General features: G+C 44.5%; 1 protein-coding gene across 1 annotated transcript in view; it reads left to right on the top strand.

Moving 5' to 3' along the window:
* Positions 1–20,441, top strand: part of GABRA1 (gamma-aminobutyric acid type A receptor subunit alpha1) — a 1,147,113-nt gene that overhangs the window by 70,520 nt on the left and 1,056,152 nt on the right. The gene's annotated exons all lie outside the window — the stretch shown is intronic.

Here is a 20,441-nt window from a genome sequence, read left to right as displayed (position 1 = left end):
GCTAGGTGGTGGTGCCCCGACCCTCCTCTCGCGGCGCCCCGACTCCAGGGCTCGTCCTGGTCTGCGCCAAGTGAGAGCGAGTTCCCGAGGGGCTCCAGCTCGCCGTCCCCAAGTCCTGCCCGCCGCCCCGCCTTTGTCCCGCTCCCGAGCGGGCTGCGCGCGAAGACTTACGCATCCCTCTCGGGGCGCGCTGGGGGCCCCCGGACACGAGCCAGGCGCGGCCCCCCGGGACACCCAGGGGTCCGACCCTCCTGCGAGGCGCTCCGCTCCCGTCCCGCCGCGGCTCGCCGTCTCCCGCAGGCTCCCGCCGCCTCCGCCGGGGACTCGGGGGCCGGGCCCGGCGCATGCGTCTCCAAGCGCGCACCCACCCCGCGGGGCGGAGGGGCCGGGACTCGGGGCCGCTCTCGGCCGGCGTGGGCTCCGCTTCCTGCCGCCCCGCCTCCGCCCCGCCCGGTGCCCGCGTCCTCTCACCTCGGCCCGGCTCCCCGGGGCCTCCCGGGCACTCCCCCGGGCCGCGACGCCGGAGCGGAGCGCAGCGCAGCGCACGGAGCGCGGTGCCACCTGCGCGTACGCAGCGCGCGTTTTGCGCGCGCGGGCCCGCCGCCCCCAGAAAGTTTGGGCTCCCGGAGCACTGGCACACCTGAGGGCTGTCGTTCCATGTCTTTTATTTTTTTCTCCTCTTCTGCCTCGTCGGTCCTCGGGAAGCTGATGTGCACGCACGCCCCAAAAGCATCCTTCGGGGTCACTTGGTATTTATGGTGCCACGGCGAAGTCTAGGCTACGACACTTGCATGGAAAGAAACTCATTTCTGTGTGTGTGTGTGTGTGTGTGTGTGTGTGTGTGTGTGTGTGTGTGTGTGTGTGTGTGTGTGTGTGTGCGTGCGGTTTTTGGGTCACACCCGGCAGTGCTCAGGGTTTTTTCCTGGCTCCGTGCTCAGAAATTGCTCCTGGCAGGCACGGGGGACCATATGGGACGCCGGGATTCGAACCGATGACCTTCTGCATGAAAGGCAAACGCCTTACCTCCATGCTATCTCTCCGGCCCCTCATTTCTTTTTAGAAGCCCCCCTGGACGGAATATATTTTGTTTGTTTGTTTGTTTGTTTGTGTGTTTGTTTTATTTTGGGGCCACACCCAGTGACGCCCAGGGGTTACTCCTGGCTCTGCGCTCAGAAATCGATCCTGGCTTGGAGGACAATATGGGACGTCGGGGAATCGAACCATGGTCCGTCCTTGGTTAGCACGTGCAAGGCAAACGCCCTACCGCTGCGCCACCACTCTAGCCCCTGCATTGCCTTTCAAATTCAGGTGACTTCTCAGAAAGGCCCTCTAGGATCCATTCCTCCGCAATTGGGCCAATTACTGACACATCTACTCACTGAGTCATTTGTCCCGGGTTTCTCAAAATCTCTAAAGCTGAGAACCCTGGAAATCAAATGTGTTCTCCTGGGAAGAGAGATACGGGTGGGTAAGGCGCTCACCCACCTTACATACAGACGATTGGGTTCCATCAAGCACTGCAGATGGCTTCCCAAGTAAGCACCAGCCAGGAGTGACCCCTGAGCACAGAGCCAGAAAGAGAGCCCCTGAGCACTGCGGGTGTGTCTTCCAGTCTCGCCTCCCACGCTCCTCAAAGATGCACCAACCTGCTGCACGTCATCAACTGAACAATACCGCTAAATACTCGCAGGCCAAGAGTATAAGGATCACACAGTAAGCTGCTGCTGCCAAAACGACTTCAGTTTCTAACCGGTTTCCTACCACCCCGGTGAATCAAAAGATTAAGTCAGCTTTGATAACTTTGATTGGAATTTAAAGAGCAAGTGTTCATGTCTCTGTTTGTGCTGTTTTTACAGTTCTGGGGGATCCAAGCCAAGACTTCTCACATGCGAGGCATGTGCTCCATCACTGAGCCACAAACTACACCCATAAAGAGTTGTTTTGGTGTGTAAAAAAAAAAAAGGAAACTTCTATCAGTGTGTAAGATGCCTAGGAAAAAATTCACAAAAATCTAGTTTCTAGTAATAATACAACAGATAGGAAGCGGGCCTTGCAGAAAAGCACCTAGGTTTGTTTTCTAGCACCCTATATGGCTCTCTAAGAACACCAGGAGTGACCCCTGAGTGCAGAGCCAGGAATAAGTCCTGTGTAGCTTCAGTTGCAGCCCTCAAAACAAACAAAAATAGGGAGGTATGAAGAAAAAGAGGGCTAAGATATTAATTTTACCCAAATAAATCATTTTATACAAGTCTAATGATTGTGGGTAGATGAGAGTGAAGAGGGAATGAAACTACACTATCTATATGTAAGAGTTATATATATATATATACATATATAACTGTACTATTTCCCAAGCCCTGAATTACTTTAAAAGATTAACTGTAGGGGCCGGGCGGTGGCGCTGGAGGTAAGGTGCCTGCCTTACCTGCGCTAGCCTAGGAGACGGACCGCGGTTCGATCCCCCGGCGTCCCATATGGTCCCCCAAGCCAGGAGCGACTTCTGAGCGCATAGCCAGGAGTAACCCCTGAGCGTCACCGGGTGTGGCCCAAAAACCAAAAAAAAAAAAAAAAAAAAAAAAAAAAAGATTAACTGTAATATTTGAATTATATCTCAATTCAATTGTTTAAAGAAAAGATGAAAAAAAGTATTCCCCCCCTCCAAGAAGACCTATTGGATTTCAAAACATAGATTATCCTTACCCTTAAAAGATGATTATATCTTTGTATTGTTGAATAATGAGAAAGTTTTCTGCGGAGGTTCTTGTATTTGAGTATAGACTAAACAAGAAGAATGGGGTTCAAGGGCTGAGATTGGAGTGAGGAGCTTGGATGTCTGAGTTCATTTTTCATCTAACATGTTCAGGCCAACTGCTAGAATAAAGAATGCTTGAACAGATACCATTTAAAATTTATATCATGGGGTTCTTTAGGGCCTAAAAGTAAATCCAACGACATTCTTTAAAACCAATTCTTCACAAAATGTCCTGCCTGCGTCCAGAGTTAATCTAGTCATGGAAAGGTCATGGGTTGATTACCCTGCTCCAAGAATGCATCAGTTCTTGATGTTGAATCATTGGAATATTACAGTAGTCCAAGAGGCTAATACTACTTAATTTTATTTTTAGACTACACTCAGCAGTGCTTGGGGGTTATTTCCTGGCTCTGTACTCAAGAATTACTCCTGATAGGATCAGGGGACCATATGGGATGTCAGGAATCAAACCTGATTTGGCTGCATGCAAGGCAAATGCCCTACCTGCTGTATTGCTCTGGCCCCTGATACCACTTTTTAAATGCTCATACATGCATGCTTTGGATGTATTCAAATGTGTTCAACCTCCACACATAAAATAAAAATTAAAACAAAAGTACTCGTGTTAACAAAAACATTCTATTTCTTTTCAAAATAGTGGGATTCATTTATTTTTGTCAGTAGTTTTTTTAAATTCATTTATTTTTGTCAGTAGTTTTTTCAAAGCTGACAAATGTACAATATCAAGAATATATATTAATATAGTCCATTTGAAAGACAAGTTAACAAAAAAAATTTTTAAATATATCTTTTGGGGTCATGCATGTGGCTGATCCTAGTTTGAACCCCAGAACTCATGGTCTTCTTAGGTCCCAGAAGTATCATAAGGGGACTGGGGAGCTATCTCAAAGGGCTGGGGCACATGCCTGTATACAAAGGACCCTAGCAGTACATGGCCTCCTGACACCATATAGTACCACTGAGGAGATCCTTCCCCCCAAAAACAAATGTCTATATATTATATATATATGTAATTTGATCCAACTATTCTCCTTCTGGCACTATATAACAAAATAAGTAGATGACTAAGAAGATTTATTTACAGGGATTTTCATTACAAGGCTTTTTAACTGACAGAACTAATAGTTCAAATATTTTCTCTTAAAAATATTTTTGGGGGCCAAAATGATAGTACAGTGAATAGGGTGTTTGCCTTGCAAACAATGACTCAGGTTTAATCCCTAGCATTTTATATAGGTTCTGAGTCTGCCCGGAGTAATTTTTTTAATAATTATCTTTATTTAAACACCGCGATTACAAATATAATTGTAGTTGTATGATTACAGTCATGTAAAGAACACCCCCCCCCTTCACCAGTGCAGGATTCCCACCACCAATTTCCCAGATCTACCTACTCCCCACCCCACCCACACCTGTACTCGAGACAGGCTTTCTTTTTCCCTCATTCATTCACATTGTTATGATAGTTTTCAGTGTAGTTATTTCTCTAACTGCACTTATCACTCTATGTGGTGAGCTTCATATCATTAGCTGCACCTACATGGGAGGATGGGGGGAAGTAAGGGTTGGGACTGAGGCAGTAAAATATTAGAAATGAGCTTTGTAGGGCAGTATCAAGGTCCCAATACAAGATGGATATTATGGATATATAGAATATATGCACACAATACTATCAATATGAAAACAAAGAGAAAAAGTTTCCACTGACTGTCCCAATATAAACCAGTGCTAGAACAGCCTGCCCTCCTCCCAGAGCGCATTACCATTAGTGTAGGGAGAGATGGGGGAAAGCCTGTTGACCCCTATAGAGTCCACCTAGACTGGTGCCCAGGGAAAAACTGAAGTCCAGGGGAGTAAAACCCTATACCTGGCAAGAGCTGGTCTCCAGAATCAAAGAGGAAATCGGAAACCAGATGTCTGCCTGCCCTCCTCCCCATGCACCTCCCCCCTGGAGTACGGAGGGAGGGGGGAACCTAAGGACCACTAAGAGTCCACCTGAACCCACTTCTGGCCATCTGAGCTGGCACCCAGGGAAGGCCTGGAGTCAGGGGAAAAAGACAAGGATGGCTGGGGGCCTGCCAAGCCTCCCAGCACTGCCCGGAGTAATTTATGAACATAGAACCAGGAGTAACCCCTGAACATTGCTGGATGTGGCTCCAAAACAAAAATTTGGTGGAGAGGGGATGGAGTGATAGTACAGTAGGTAGAATACTTACTTTGCATGCAGTCAACCTGGGTTCAGTTGCTGGCATCCCAAATGGACCCCTCCACACCACAGTCGGTAGTAAACACAGCTCATCACTGGGTATGACCCCAAAACAAAACAATATTTTTGGGGGAATTGGGGAAAGAAGCAGACTAGTATAAGGGTCAACTAAGAGACATAACTTACATATAGATGACTCAAATTCAATCCCCTAGTACCACATGATTCCTTCAGTATAGCTGGATAAAGCGCCAGAGGTCACAAATAAGTTGCTGGCCTGAATGATCCCTAGCATTCCAGGGACAAAGCAGCCCAGAGTCCTTGGGCCTTCACAGAACCTGCAGGTAGGTTGGCAGGAATCACTGTGTATGGCCTGTAGAAAAACAGTGATACTTAAGATACTTGTGCTGGAGTTGGGCAGGTTCAATGCCAGAACCTGCTTTGCTTTTGTAGGCAGCACTGAAGGTCAAATTTGCACTTTGGTGCTTGAAAAACAGGAAGGTTTGGGGTTTTGTTTTTGTTTGTTTGTTTTGCCCATGAGCTATTCCTTGGGAACCCCTATTTAATTTCTTTATTGGTCAGCTTTTATTTTTTGTTTTGGGGACACACCCAGGAGAAGCCCCTGAACATTGCTGTGTCTTCAAAACAAAAACAAACTCTACATCAATATACAGAGGAATAACACAAGTAAGTTACATGTTCCAGGGGGCCAGGGAGATAGCATGGAGGTAGGGTGTTTGCCTTGCTTGCAGAAGGACGGTAATTTGAATCCCGGCATCCCATATGGTCTCCTCTGAGCCTGCCAGGAGTGATTTCTATTTCTTTGTGTTTTTTTTTGGTTTTTGGGCCACACCTGGCAGTGCTCAGAGGTTACTCCTGGCTGTCTGCTCAGAAATAGCTCCTGGCAGGCACGGGGGACCCTATGGGACACCGGGATTCAAACCAACCACCTTTGGTCCTGAATCGGCTGCTTGCAAGGCAAACGCCGCTGTGCTATCTCTCCGGGCCCCAGGAGTGATTTCTGAGCATAGAGCCAGGAGCAACCCCTGAGCGCTGCCGGGTGTGACCCAAAAATCTAAAACAATTTAAAAAAAGTTACATTGTTCCACAAGATCCTTAATGAGTCACAATAACATTGATTTATTCATTCTTTCATTCACTCATTAGAAAATGAAAATTTTGGGGCAGGAATGATAGCACAGTGTTAGGGCATTCGCCTTGCATGTGGCTGACCCAGGATGGACCTGGGTTCAATTCCTGGCATTCCATGTGGTCCCCTGAGCCAGAAGCAAATTCTGAGCACATAGACAGGAGTAAACCCCTGAGCATCACTAGGTGTAGCCCAAAAACAAAAACAAAAGAAAGAAAAAAAAAAGAAAATGAAAACTTTTGTTGTTGTTATTGGGTCCTACGACGTGAAACTCAGGGGGAGGTGAAACTCTGGGGTTACTGCTCTCTGTGCTCAGGAATCACAATCTGCTGGGCTTGTGGCACTGGAAATTGAATCTTGGTCAACTGTGGGAAAGGCAAATGCCCTATTCCCTCTACCATTGCCCTAACGCTCAGAAATTAATCTCTCTCAAGTATTTATTACAAGCCAATTACCACCTTTCCCATTCCTAATAGCTGAGGCTCACAGTCTGGGAACACAGATTGAGAGCAAGATTCTGCTAGCCACAATTTTCCCAGCAATCAAATAGGGTAGGGGGAGTCCCATAAATTATTCTTGAACCTTTCTGATATTTCTGAGAGAACAAGTCTATCACTATTCATTGCTTACACTGTGCTAACCTTCCTTTTTTATTCTTTCTGCATATTCTATAAGTTATAGCATTACAAATATAAATGGTGAAATATACATGTTCTCATCCTATTCTCAGCTTTCTTTTCAAGAAAAACCAGAGCTTTATGGTTTCCTTGCAATAGTAATCTATACATTTATGACACATATATTCGTGTCTCTCTTTTTTCATCAATGGTAGTATATACATCCTTCTGCACTTGTTTTCTTCACAAGTGTGTTCCTTGGCAATGTCTACAAAGCTGCAGTTACTGCAACTATTCCCATAGCATGGGTCCATCATGACAGACACACACAGTTTTAATTTGTTGAACATTTGTGTTGTTTCCAGCCGTGTGCTTCCAGAAGTGAATGTCCTGGGTGATATAAATTCTTCAAGTTCTCTGCTCTTTATATGCTTTAAATCCTATCTCCTTCGGATCTTAATTGCTGACATTGTTTCACTTAGCACCAAAAGCATGGAGGCTGATTTGGTTTATAGGGATAGAAAAAGATGTCTGGGTCATAAACTTTAAAGTTCCAACTTGCTTATCACTTTTGTCTTTAAATGCCAAGCCAAACCCTTTCAATTGTTTCTAGCTGTGGGTTCTCCAAAATCAAGGACACTGACCAAATCCTTTAGGATCCCTGACTAACAATTCTTCAGATAAAAGTCTTTAGATTAGGTCTGGGAACCAGACAGGGAAACATGAGTTTGCAAAAAAATTAAAATATCTAGGGCATTTTGGAGCTGGAGCAATAGTACAGAGATCATGATGTTTGCTTAGCATATGGCCAGTCCCGGTTCAATCCTTGGCACCACATGGTGGTCCCCAAGACTGATTGTTGAGTACAGTGGTAGGAGTAAGCCCTAAGCATTGCTGGGTATTCCCTTGCCCCTCCCCCCACAAAAAGAAAGAGTTGAGGTGGTTAGTACGGGTTTGCTGAATTAATAGATCAGTAATGAACTTGTGGATAGCAGAGTTAATGGGAATCTATTGGAATTACATGGCTCTGACTTCAAATTGGTAAGAAATTATCATACCCTTTTCCTTAGATGTTTGATATTTTTTTGTTTTTGTTTTTGGGCCACACCCGTTCATGCTCAGGGGTTACTTCTGGCTGTGTGCTCAGAAATCGCCCCTGGCTTGAGGGGACCATATGGGATGCAGGGGATCGAACCTAGGTTGGGCTTGCAAGGCAGATGTCTTACCTCTAGCACCACTGCTCCGGCCCCTCAAGTGATATTTAGAAAGCTGTGTGCCCCTGGATGCACAAGCTCTTCAGACCTCAAGATTCACGTGATTAAATTTATGTAATAAAATAGAATATCTTGAGGGTGGAGTGATAGCACAGCAATAGGCATTTGCCAACCCAAGACAGACCCAAGTTTGATTCCCCAAGTCAGCCAGGAGCGATTTCTAAGTGAAGAACCAGGAGCAATCCCTGAGTGCCGCCGGTGTGACCCTAAATCAAACAAACCAAAAGAATTTCTTTCCTTGAGAGACTCATGAAAAAGAGAAATGAGCCGAAGTATTAATCATTCTAATATTTGTGTTCCCAAATATCATTTCTAGTGTCTAGAACTTTCTTAGAATGCTGCTCTTTAAAGTCTCAAGAAAGCACTGAAAACTATGAGTCATAGGCAAGCAGTCTTCCTTCAGGGACTCAGTGTCTCTTTCTGTCGATGAAAGGAATGGGTTTGGGTCCTTAAGTGTATAAACCTAGAGATAGAATAAAACAAAGCTAGGAGACAGGGTATTAAAAAATCAAAGAAGGGAGCCCGGAGAGATAGCACAGCAGCGTTTGCCTTGCAAGCAGCCGATCCAGGACCAAAGGTGGTTGGTTCGAATCCCGGTGTCCCATATGGTCCCCCTGTGCCTGCCAGGAGCTATTTCTGAGCAGACAGCCAGGAGTAACCTCTGAGCAACGCCGGGTGTGGCCCCCCAAAAAAATCAAAGAAGGGGGCCAGAGAGATAGCTTGGAGGTAAGGCGTTTGCCTTGCATGCAGAAGGACAGTGGTTCGAATCCCATCATCCCATATGTTCCCGAGCCTGCCAGGAGCGATTTCTGAGCGTAGAGCTAGGACTAACCCCTGAGCACTGCCGGGTGTGACCCCAAAATCAAAAAAATAAAAAGCAAAGAAGGGCATGGAGAAATAGTACAGTGTGTAGGGTGCTTGTCTTTTATGCAACCAGCATCCCTGAGCACCACCAGGTATAATTCCTGGATGCAGAACCAGGAATAACTCCTAAGCATTGCTGGTGTGGACACCCCCAAACGAAAAATAAAGTCTAAAATAGAACAACCAAGTAAGTTACAGAAGCTTGCTGGCTGGAAGAAAACTCACTGACCTAATTGAAGACATCCTCACTGCTCCCCCTCATCCCTCACAGAAGAATGTCTTAGAGGACAGTAGCAGGTGTTTGATGGCCAAGCTCCATTAGAGCCAAGGTGTCAGGGCCACAAGAAGTAGAGCCAGAGAGTTCATGACAAATTCACAAGGCTCTTCTTCCATTTCTTTCTGATTATCCAATCTCAGAATTTGGGCCCATTTTTGCCAGGTTGCTGTCACATTCAAAGAAAGAAGAAAAGGAGTATCTCCTGGGTTTTTTTCTTTTCATTTATTTTTTAAAATAATATTGGCTTTTTTTTTTTTTTAATACCCTGTGACCATGCCATGCAGACCATCAACCCCAATTGGGAGTTCTGGAATAGTGTGTGGTAAGGAGCCTTCCAGTCTGACCAGGAGTCTATGGGGAACAATGGACCAAGATCCTAGGAACGCCCAGAGTCCAGGAGAAGGAAATAAAAGTAGCCATTAACTTCAAAGCCCCTGAGCCTGCCAGACGCCCCTCCTGACAGACAATGAACAGGAAGGAAATTGAGCCTGGACAGTAAAAAAGCAACTGTAGGAGGCTGTCAATGGGGGGGGGGCAGCCAGGAGACCCTCTAGCTGAGAGCTCTGACAGCAAGCACAAGGTCATAGGGCACCTCGGTCACCTGCTAGGAGGAGCCTGCAGGTGTGCTGTCCTCAGGTTAAAGAGATAGGATTAAGACAGTGGTTCTCAAATAGTGCGGCACGGCCCTCAGGGTGGGCGCGAGGCTCCATAAAGGGGAGCGCGTTTGAACTTGGCAAACACTGTCATAACAAGCTAATTATGTCTCTGTATGTCTCTGAAGCTGAGAGTTGCTGTGTCCTGCTTCAAACCCCGCTTCGAAAAGCTATGCATTGCCAAACGTGCTCATTGTAGCCATTAGTCCAAACAACACCTCTGATTAAAAAATCAGCTCAAATTATTTTATATATTTTGTTTGGCAGGTTAAAATTTTTTTAATAAAGATACTATTTACAGTCGCGTGGGGGGGGCACAAAAATTTCTTCTTCCTAGAGGGCATGACAGAAATTATTGAGAAGCACTGTATTAAGGTAACAGTCCCTAGAGGAAAGAGAGAAGTAGAACTGGGAGACCTGACCATACATGCCTCATACTCTGTAAAATACTAAAGTCATAAACAAACCCCAAAGCAACCATATGACATCAGCATACTGTGGCTTTGGTGGGCACAGAGTAGGGAGAGGTGGGGAGGCCTCCTTCAGGGGCCAATTTGAAAATTTAGGCAAAAGTAGAGTGAGAATGGGCCAGATAGGAAGCATGTTACTATGTTACTGCTCATGAGATGTACTGTTGGGCTAATTGTGAGACCTGGCAGAAATTGGGGAGTCAGGGAGAGCACCCATTTTTTTTTGAAGTTGTCTTTCACTTGAAGTAAGACTGACTAATGGCACCAACCAGGACTTTCCCCTTCTGCCTTTTTTCACAGCTCAGTGGTTTTAAAAAAAATGGGGCAGTGGGGCCAGAGCAGTAGCACAGCAGGTAAGGTGTTTGCCTTGAACACTGCCAACCTGGGTTTGATGCCCAGCATCCCAAGCACTGCCAAGAATGACCACCGAGTGCAGACCCTGGATTAACCCCTGACCACTAGGTGAAGCCCCAAACCAAAAAAAAATTTTTTTTTTGGTTTTGGGGTCACAACCAGCAGCACTTAGGGGTTACTGGCTCTACACTCAGAAATCACTCTTGGCAGGCTTGAGGGACCATATGGGATGCTGGGGTTCAAACCACCATCTTTCTGCATGCAAGGCAAATGCCATACCTCCATGTTATCTATCCGGCCTTCCAAACCAAAAAAGTAAAAAATATTTTAAAAATTGGGCAGGGTGGGGCCGGCGAGGTGGCGCTAGAGGTAAGGTGTCTGCCTTGCAAGCGCTAGCCAAGGAAGGACCGCGGTTCGATCCCCCGGCGTCCCATATGGTCCCCCCAAGCCAGGGGCGATTTCTAAGCACATAGCCAGGAGTAACCCCTGAGCGTCAAACGGGTGTGGCCCAAAAACCAAAAAAAAAAAAAAAAAAAAAAAAAAAAAAAATTGGGCAGGGTGCGTCACATCAGTTGGTGCTTAGGGCATACTCCTGGCTCTGCATTCAGTCAGGGACTACTCCTGGTGAAGCTCAAAGAACCATATGGCGTATTGAGGTTTGAACCTAGGTCAACTGCATGCAAGGCAAGTGCCCCCTACCACTGTACTATTGCTCTGGCCCTCAATTTAGGCATTTAAGCAAGACAAGTAAGGCTGTTCAAGCAAAGAGGCTTCGTTCTTTTTAGTTACTATCTCAAGTGAGTTGTTTAACTTTGGATTTCTCAAGAAGGGATAATGGCTTATAGGAAGATCAAAGCACATCTGATTAAAATGTTAGGAAACTGAATAAACATAAGCCAAAATGACTATATAATCATTAAGTTGTACTGTAAGTATAGTCATTTATATCCTGTTGTTTCTAAGCTCAACATTCCTCAAAACACTTTTCAAATTGTCTTCAAATAGCTTTTTTGGGGGGAGCACAGCCTGTAAAGCTCAGGAGTGACTAAGGGTAGTTTAGGGGTCACTTCGGACAGTGCTCCAGGGATCATAAGTGGTAACTGGGATTTAACCATGATCACAGTTGAAGTACCACATGAAAGGCAAGTGCTTTACCTCTTGTACTATCTACCTCTATGGCTCCTAGCATGGATTTTTTTGGTCTCTCTTTTTCTTTTCTTTTTTTTGTATTTGTTTTTGTCTTTGGGGTACACCTGGTGGTGCTCAAGGGTAACCTCTAGTTCTGTGCTAAGGAATCACCCTACCTCCTGTGTTATCTCTCTGGACCAATAATGAAATTTTAAATGTGACTATTTGATTTTCTTCTACAAACTGTCCTTTTTTATCTTTATGCAGACTATTAAGACTATTGCTAAAGAGATATTTGTGAGGAGGGTCACACCCGGCAGTACTCAGGGGTTACTCCTGGCTCTCTTGCTCAGAAATCGCTCCTGGCAGGCTCAGGGGACCATATGGGATGCCGGAATTCGAACCACCGTCCTTCTGCATGCAAGGCAAACAGCCTACCTCCATGCTATCTCTCTGGCCCCGCTAAAGAGATATTTAAATATTAAAATAAAAATATTTGATCTGTTGAATTGATTGCAAATACTTCTTCTGCTCCCTTTTAATTTTATTTTGGGGGACTGGAGTGAAAGTACAGAAGTAGGGTGATTGCATTACATGTGGCCAACTCAGGTTTAACCCCCAGCTTGCCATATAGTCCCTTGAATCCACCAGAAGTGATCTCTGAGCACAGTCAGGAGTCAATCCTGAGAACTACCTATGTGGTCCCAAACCAAAATCAAACAAAAATTTTGTATGCATATGTGGAGTTTTTATGAACTACAGAACACATGCAGTTCAAACCCCTTTCCCTCGTCATGAGAAAAAGTGCTTGCAGAGTGCTTCAGAGAATGCTGAAATGAAACTGGGACGTGTTGCAGACACCCCTGCATCAGCTTCTGTAGGGTTCCCCACATGCCACCTCTCCACTCAGATCAGTCTCCCTGTTATTTTGCTTAAATTTGTGAGCTTCCTCCCTTCTTGGGCATTTTTATTCTAGCTTCAGGGCTAGAAATTGGCTCTGAGCTCAGAATCCATTTCAAGAAACCATTACTGCATATTACAACAATCTCTATAGTAGACTGGAGCTGCTAGAAACGTTTACTTCTCACAGTTAGGGAAACGGGAAGTCCAAAATTAGGAGGAGGCTGGCCAGTCTGGGTTCTTGGAAAGGACCCTCTTCCTGGCTTACAATCTAAGCTTTCTTAGTCTGGAGAGATAGGGCAATGGGTAGGGGCACTTGCCTTACATAAAGCTGTCCTGAGTTCTATCCTTGGTAATCATATGATCCTCTGAATATAACAGTAGTGATCCCTGAGGACGAGGAGTGAGCCTTGAGCACAACTGGTGTGCCCATTCTCTCCCCTTCAACACACATACAAACACACACACACACACACACACACACACACACACACCATCATCATCATCACCACCACCACCACCACCACCACCAAAGAAAGAAAATTAAAAACATGCCATTCTCTTGCTGTTTCATGTACTGGAGAGAAAAAATTCGGGTACTTTTAGCCCCTTATATGGGCAACATAGAGGTTTCATTTTCATGAACGCAAACCCTATTGTTTCCCCAGGATCTCACCTCTAAATACTATCACCTTGTAAGCATAATTTTAGGGGCGGGCACATAAGTATTTAGTCTAGGACAATCTCAACTGACCTCCTTGTTTCAATCCCTTGTCACCTCAACTTAACTACCTTTCCCTCCTTCTTCCACTTCTGCTGATGTTTCAATGAGCTGAGGGCTCATGGATGTGTGATCTCACACTCAGACTTGGTGCTTCCTGGTTCACATACTTTTCAACTCTGGCTCTGGTGCACATTCTGATTGTAGTGGTCACTAGGCATGTTGTGGTGCCCACACACAGGTGATTCCTGCCTCATGGTACTCAGTAAGGCTCGTAAGCTTTACTTGCCGAGCTCACACATTTCTTTTTTTTTTTTTTTTTTTGGTTTTTGGGCCACACCCGTTTGACGCTCAGGGGTTACTCCTGGCTATGTGCTCAGAAATCGCCCCTGGCTTGGGGGGACCATATGGGACGCCGGGGTATCGAACCGCGGTCCTTCCTTGGCTAGCGCTTGCAAGGCAGACACCTTACCTCCAGCGCCACCTACCCGGCCCCGAGCTCACACATTTCTGACTGTATGATGAAGATTGGACCCTCAGTTGTGGTTCTAGTGGTCCCAAACCACAGAGCTGCTGGGAACATGCTTGATGCAAGTGGTCTCACACTTGCAAGGCAGCTGCTTTTTGCCAGAGCCACCTCCGATCCTCCTGCCCTGCATTAACAGCAGCCTTCCTCAAGGGCGCTTCTGAGTTTGAAGCTTGAGAGCCACCATCCAGACCCAAGACCCTGGCCATCCTGGATCTCTTTCCAGGGTTTCCTGGCCTTATCTGCTGCTGCTGTCAAAATGAATATTTGTGGTTCCCAAATATTTTTCCTCATTCCAGTGCCTTTACTGGGAATGCTCCCACACTAAAATTTACTTGGAAAATATTTCCTAATGTTAAAACCCCTGCTAAGCACCACCTCCTCCAGAAGGTCCTTAGTGATGTTACAGTGAAAAAGCTCTCTCTACTGAACCATTGTGTTCTTTACTTAGCAAACATGCTATGATGTTTGGTATTTATGCTTTATTTTCTGAACAGAAGTATATAAGCTTCTTTGGCAATATAAAGGTCACTGAATTAGGGACTGCAAACTGGCAGCTTAGATTGTATTTTCAGACTTGGGAAATGTCACATAAAATACCAATTTCCAGGGGCCAGAGAGATAGCACAGCGTTAGGGTGTTTGCCTTAGACGAAGAAGGACGGTGGTTCGAATCCCAACATCCCATATGGTCCCACAAGCCTGCCAGGAGCAAGTTCTGAGCATAGAGCCAGGAATAACTCCTGAGCACTACCGGGTGTGACCCAAAACAAACAAACAAACAAATAAACAAAAAATCAATTTTCATTTCCTCTTGAAAAAACTTGAAGATCTGAACCTACAGTTCATGTGGACTATCATTTTTTCATTTGGTGTTAATATTTTGGGGCCACACTAGGTAGTGTACGATTGCTCTAGCCCCAAGGATTACTTCTGATAGTGCTTGGGGGACCATATGTGGCACGAGGGTTTGAGCCTGGGTTGCCCATGTGCAAGGTAAGCACCTTACTTTCTGCACTGTATCTCTGTACTTCCTGTCATCTGTTTTTGTAAAGTGAGTTTAGTGCCATACAACCAAATCCCCTTTTCATATATTACCAGTGGCTGCTTTCTTCCTATTATAGGGTTCACAAGTCTATTTATTACCTAGTCCTTTATAAAAACAAAACAAAACTAAACTAAATTGCTGACTCCAGCTGTCAGATTCAACTAGATTCAGTCTCTAGTACCCCATATGGTCCCTAAGCCTGGCAGGAGCACAGAGCCAGTAGTAAACCCTGAGCAAGTCAGGTGTAGCCTAAACAAACAAACAAAAATGTTCCTTTATTTAATTAAAATTTAATTGTATTGATTTACCTTTGGATTATAATACTAAATAATTTGAGGACTATGGTTCCACATAGAACTAACTTGGCTTACCACCCCCTTTTATGAAAATAAAAGTTATTCAGATTCTTCCTGGAAATCTAGTATATTTAAGCAAGCTAAAAGAAAATACCCCCAAATGCACCAGAGGCTTGTACCTCCCAACCTCCATAGTGGTCCAACAATCTCCTGGTGGGGATTGTTATGAACCCTTGGGAAAGCAATGCTTTAAATGAAACAGAGTTCTCCAGGTTCTGCCAGGAATCCCTCCAGACAGCAGTTACATACAACTTGTCTGCTCCAAAAACTTTATCTTACCTTCCAAGACCTTGGGAGTCATTTGAATTTATCACTTTCATTAATCCCCTAATTCATCCCTGACAACATGAAAGTCATTATGCAATATGGCAATTTTGAAGAAAGTACCTAAAAGCATGATATTGCCAATACAATGACTAAGCCTAATACTGTCCTCAGCAGCTGTTGTATTCATTAAATGGATTTTTTTATTTTTGGTTTTGGGCCACACCCGATGATGCTCAGGGGTTACTCCTGACAATGTGCTTAGAAATCACTCCTGGCTGGGGCCGGAGAGATAGAATGGAGGCAAGGCGTTTGCCTTTCATGCAAAAGGTCATTGGTTCGAATCCTGGCATCTCATATGGTCCCCCAAGCCTTCCAGGAGCGATTTCTGAGTGTAGATCCAGATGTAACCCCTGAGCGCTGCTGGGTGTGACCCAAAAACCAAACAAAAATAAATCGCTCCTGGCTTGGGGGACTATATGGGATGCTGGGGGATCAAACCTACCTACCTAGATTAGCATGTGCAAGGCTAAAGCCCTACCACTTGTGCCACTCTCCAACCCCTAAAAGGATATTTTTCATTATAAGCTTGGGATCTACAGATTGCTTTCCTGAGTTAATATTATAGTTGTACAATCAGTAACCTAGATGGCCCAGGAAAATTTGCTTCATTCTCTCACCTATTTAATTTTTTTAATTTTTATATTTTTGCAGTTCCAGGGATTCAACTTAGATCTTTACACTTGAAAGGCAAGTCTCTACAGCTAAAAGTACATCTCTATCCTGCATTCCTTCCTCTAAATATGAGAACAGTTCATCTTTTGCTCCTCCATGAATAAAAAATATATATTTCTTCAGTTTTCTCTTACTATTTCTTTTACTAATTCCTAGAGTTTTTCAGACATGTATTGGCTCTCCTCAAAGTTCTACTCACTCAGGGCTCATCTTTTTTGTTTTGTTTTGTTTTTGGGCCACACCGGGTGATGCTCAGGGGTGACTCCTGGCTGTCTGCTCAGAAATAGCTCCTGGCAGGCACGGGGGACCACATGGGACACCAGGATTCGAATCAACCACCTTTGGTCCTGGATCGGCTGCTTGCAAGGCAAACGCCGCTGTGCTATCTCTCCGGGCCCAGGGCTCATCTTTTTCAGGGCAAGATGAGAAGGCGGTAGAGACAGACTCTCATCACCCGCTTTGTCACATCCTAAAAGTCAGGGCTATGTTGGATAGTGCTGACCCCTCGGGCTACAGCTGAAACAAGTTAGTCTTTAGGGAATTAGTGCCCTTTAATGAGCCATGAAGCAGGGAAGCCATCAACTACAAAGGCGTCTTGCCTCCCTTCCACAAGACAATTCTGGGAGACAGAAAGATAGTTATCTGCTTCCTGGATATCCTGGTGGGACAGAGCTCTTTAATAATCATGTCTTACACATGAACTCAGCCCAAACACAAGTTGAATGTATTGGTGGGGGAGTGAAGCATCTGAGCAGTGCTCAGTTTTTCTGAATTCTCCTAGTGATTCTGGGCTACCTGGGCCAGTGGTTCAATGTGAAAGTCTGAGAAAATGTGGTGTCTAGGATTAGTGGGAGTATCCCAGTGGTGCTTGGGAGGCTTCCAGGGTTTCATCTGGCAATGCTCAGAGGACCATGTAGTGTCAGTTATTAAATCAGAGTTGTCTTATGCAAGATATGTACTACCTCTCTGGCCCCAGAACTACTACTAATAGCTGCAAACCATTCACTGCTGATCTCCCATTTTTGCCTACTGCCTTTCCAGATTATCCTCTGGCATGCCAACAGCAACACCCCACTTTCCCCCTCCATCCATCGATCCCTCCACTTTCTTGCTGTACCACCCACCCTTTCTCAGGCCCATACTTGCTCCTTTACACAGCATGGATTTCACAGTTGATCATTATAATTCTTTCATTGCTTACATCCTCAGATCTGCTGCCCATTCTCACTTCCTGACTTTCACCTGGCAAAGTCCCAGCTCTTGTGAAATGTAATTTCCCATCTGCTCAGCCCTGCTAAGCTAAAAAAATAAACTATTTATCAAACTATTACAATTTAAGACAACAGAGTAAAATAAAATTTCAAATACAAACCTACACTGATGGCTCACTGTAAATTCGTATAGTGTTCTATATGCACTGAGTAATATTAGGAAGGCTTTATATATATAGTATATATATAGTAAGTAATACATATATATGTTATATATTATGATATATGTTATATACAGACAATAAATTGTATACTTACAATAAATCTCACAACAATACTAAGAGGTGCTATTGTAATTTGTACTATCCTGAGGAGAAATGTCAAAGTCAAACAATGAACTAGAGCTGTTAAAACAAACTTAGGTAGTTGAGCTCCAGAATCCACATACAAAACTATTATACCAGCCTCTTTGGAATCCTCAGTTCTAAATGTACCACATAGAATGGGCTAGGCCTTTTCAGACCAGACCAGGCTTCAGCCATCTAGAAAGGTTTAAAAGCACAGACGGGGGATCCCATACCCTGGGTATCTGGATCCCTGATAAAAGGAAGTCCTAGGGCCAGAGAGATGGACTAGAGAATAGGGTGCTTGCCTTGCATGAAGCTGGTCTGGGTTCAATCTCCAGCACCATAGATAATCCCCCAAACCCTCAAGGATTTCTGAGTGCAAAGCCAGGATAATTCTTGAGTACAATTAGGTGTGACCAAAACTATAAGATCATTGGTATTTTTAGCAATGCCTGGATGATGCTTCTGTGCTGGTCTGGGGTCCCCACTGATTCTGCTCATTCATGTCCCTTTCCCCTGTGGACCATCATCCATGTCTTATCCACCCTTCAACATATTGCACTTGATCTGAATGAAAGAAGAATTAGCATCAGAGCTTGCTCCAGATCCCCCATAATATTCCTGCTTTGCTGCTTTTCCTCCCATTAATGACAGATGAATTCTTTCTTGGGAGGGATTAAGCCACACCTGGTGACCCTCAGGGGTTACTCCTGACTCTGCATTCCTGGAAGGCTTGGAGGACTTTATGGGGTGCTGGAAATCAAACCCAGGTGGGCTGTGTACAAGACAAATGTCCTGCCCACTGTGCTATGGCTTTGGCCCTGACAGATCATTCCCATCAGTTCAATTTTCCTTTAGATCACTCTCATTGCTTTACAACTTTTTCTCAAACAATCTGAACTCACTTTCTCAAATTATTCACCTATTGTTTCTTTTTATTATATAAGAATATTTATTATTAAAATAAAAATACTTACTGTGACAAAAATATATAACAACAAACTTCCTTGTAATCATTCTTTTCTTTTCTTATTTAGGGGAGGGAACACATACTCCTGGTTCTGTGCTCTTACTCTTGGCATTGCTTGGGAAATATAGGGGGTGTCAGGGATTGCTGCATGCAAGTCAACCTGCTAAACTATCTCTCCAGCTCCAAATTATATTATTTCTATTTTTTTGGTTTTGTTTTTGGGTCACACCCGGCAGCACTCAGAGGTTAATCCTGGCTCTACACTCAGAAATCGGTCTTGTCAGGCTCAGGGGACCATATGAGATGCCGAGATACAAACCACCATCCTACTGCATGCAAGGCAAATGCCCTACCTCCATGCTATCTTTCCGGCCCCCAAATTATATCATTTCTAAACTCCTTGCCTTTGGTTCCCAACTTTCCATTCAAAATGCTGGATTTGGAAGGGAGTCAGTAGCATTACTAAGCTATTTGTGTGTGTGTGTGTGTGTGTGTGTGTGTGAAAATAAAGACCTGTAAACATAAATTTAAACTGATTGAGTGGATAGCTTTGTGATTTCTTTAGCATTCAATTGAAGAAGAATTAACAAAGAGGGGGCTGGAATGCTAATAGAGAAAGCAAGGGGATTTTCTTGCAGGCTGACAATGCTAGTTTGATTTTCCAGAACTATATATGCTTTTTGAGCCTTGCCAAGAGTAAGTCCTGAACATGTGTAGCATTTATGGCCTCTTCCCCAAAAGTTAGTTAATGGAGAAAAAGAAGTACTAAATTTGATTGGAATAAAGTTTGGTTAGGAAAGAAAGACAGAAGGACATAGGACATAGGTCCTTTTAAATAGGGGGTGTATGTTGGACCATGACTTTTCAATGAGATAAGAAGGAACTAAGTTGGGCCAAAGTTAGAGTACAGTGGATAGAGTGTTGCCTTCTGCATGGTTGTCCTGGGTTCAATCCACAGCAGCACATATGTTCTCCCACACACCACAAGGAGTGATTTCAAAGTATAAAGCCCTGAGCATCATCAGGTGTGCCCCTCTCCAAGAAAACCCAAAAGTAATTAAGTTGGGTAATAAATCTAAAATATTTATTTCAGCACCAGTACATATTAAGGCTCAATAAGCAATAGCTATTATTACCACTAACATTCAACCGAAGTGTTGAGTTTACACCTTATTTTACTGGTTTCTTTGTATGTTTGTTTACTTGGATTTACCCCAAAACAGAGATTGTCTTACTTATAAACCTGGGTGGGACTGGTTCAGGATAGCTTGAGCTATCTGTCCTTACACTGCCCTTACTACCCTACCCAAGGGTGGTCTCTGTATTCAATAAAAATGACAGTTCTGGCAGGTAGCTGGCTCTCCATATGAGGTAGAAGACTGCCAGACTACACGTGTTTCATCTTCAGCCTGGTTTGGATTATTTCACGTGCATCCTGTTTCAGACTCATTCATCTGGAGATATAGTTCAAGGGGTGATTTTACAACTGGCACCTGAATAGTGACCTGAGACTCAGGACCCCAGAAGAACAGAACAATGGGAAAGACTTAATTCTCTGGTGGATAATCACCAAGGCGGCCCCCTTGAGCTGGACTGAA

This window comes from Suncus etruscus, chromosome 6, assembly GCF_024139225.1.
Source record: "Suncus etruscus isolate mSunEtr1 chromosome 6, mSunEtr1.pri.cur, whole genome shotgun sequence".
Lineage (NCBI taxonomy): Eukaryota > Metazoa > Chordata > Mammalia > Eulipotyphla > Soricidae > Suncus > Suncus etruscus.
This window is presented reverse-complemented; position numbering and strand designations above follow the sequence as displayed.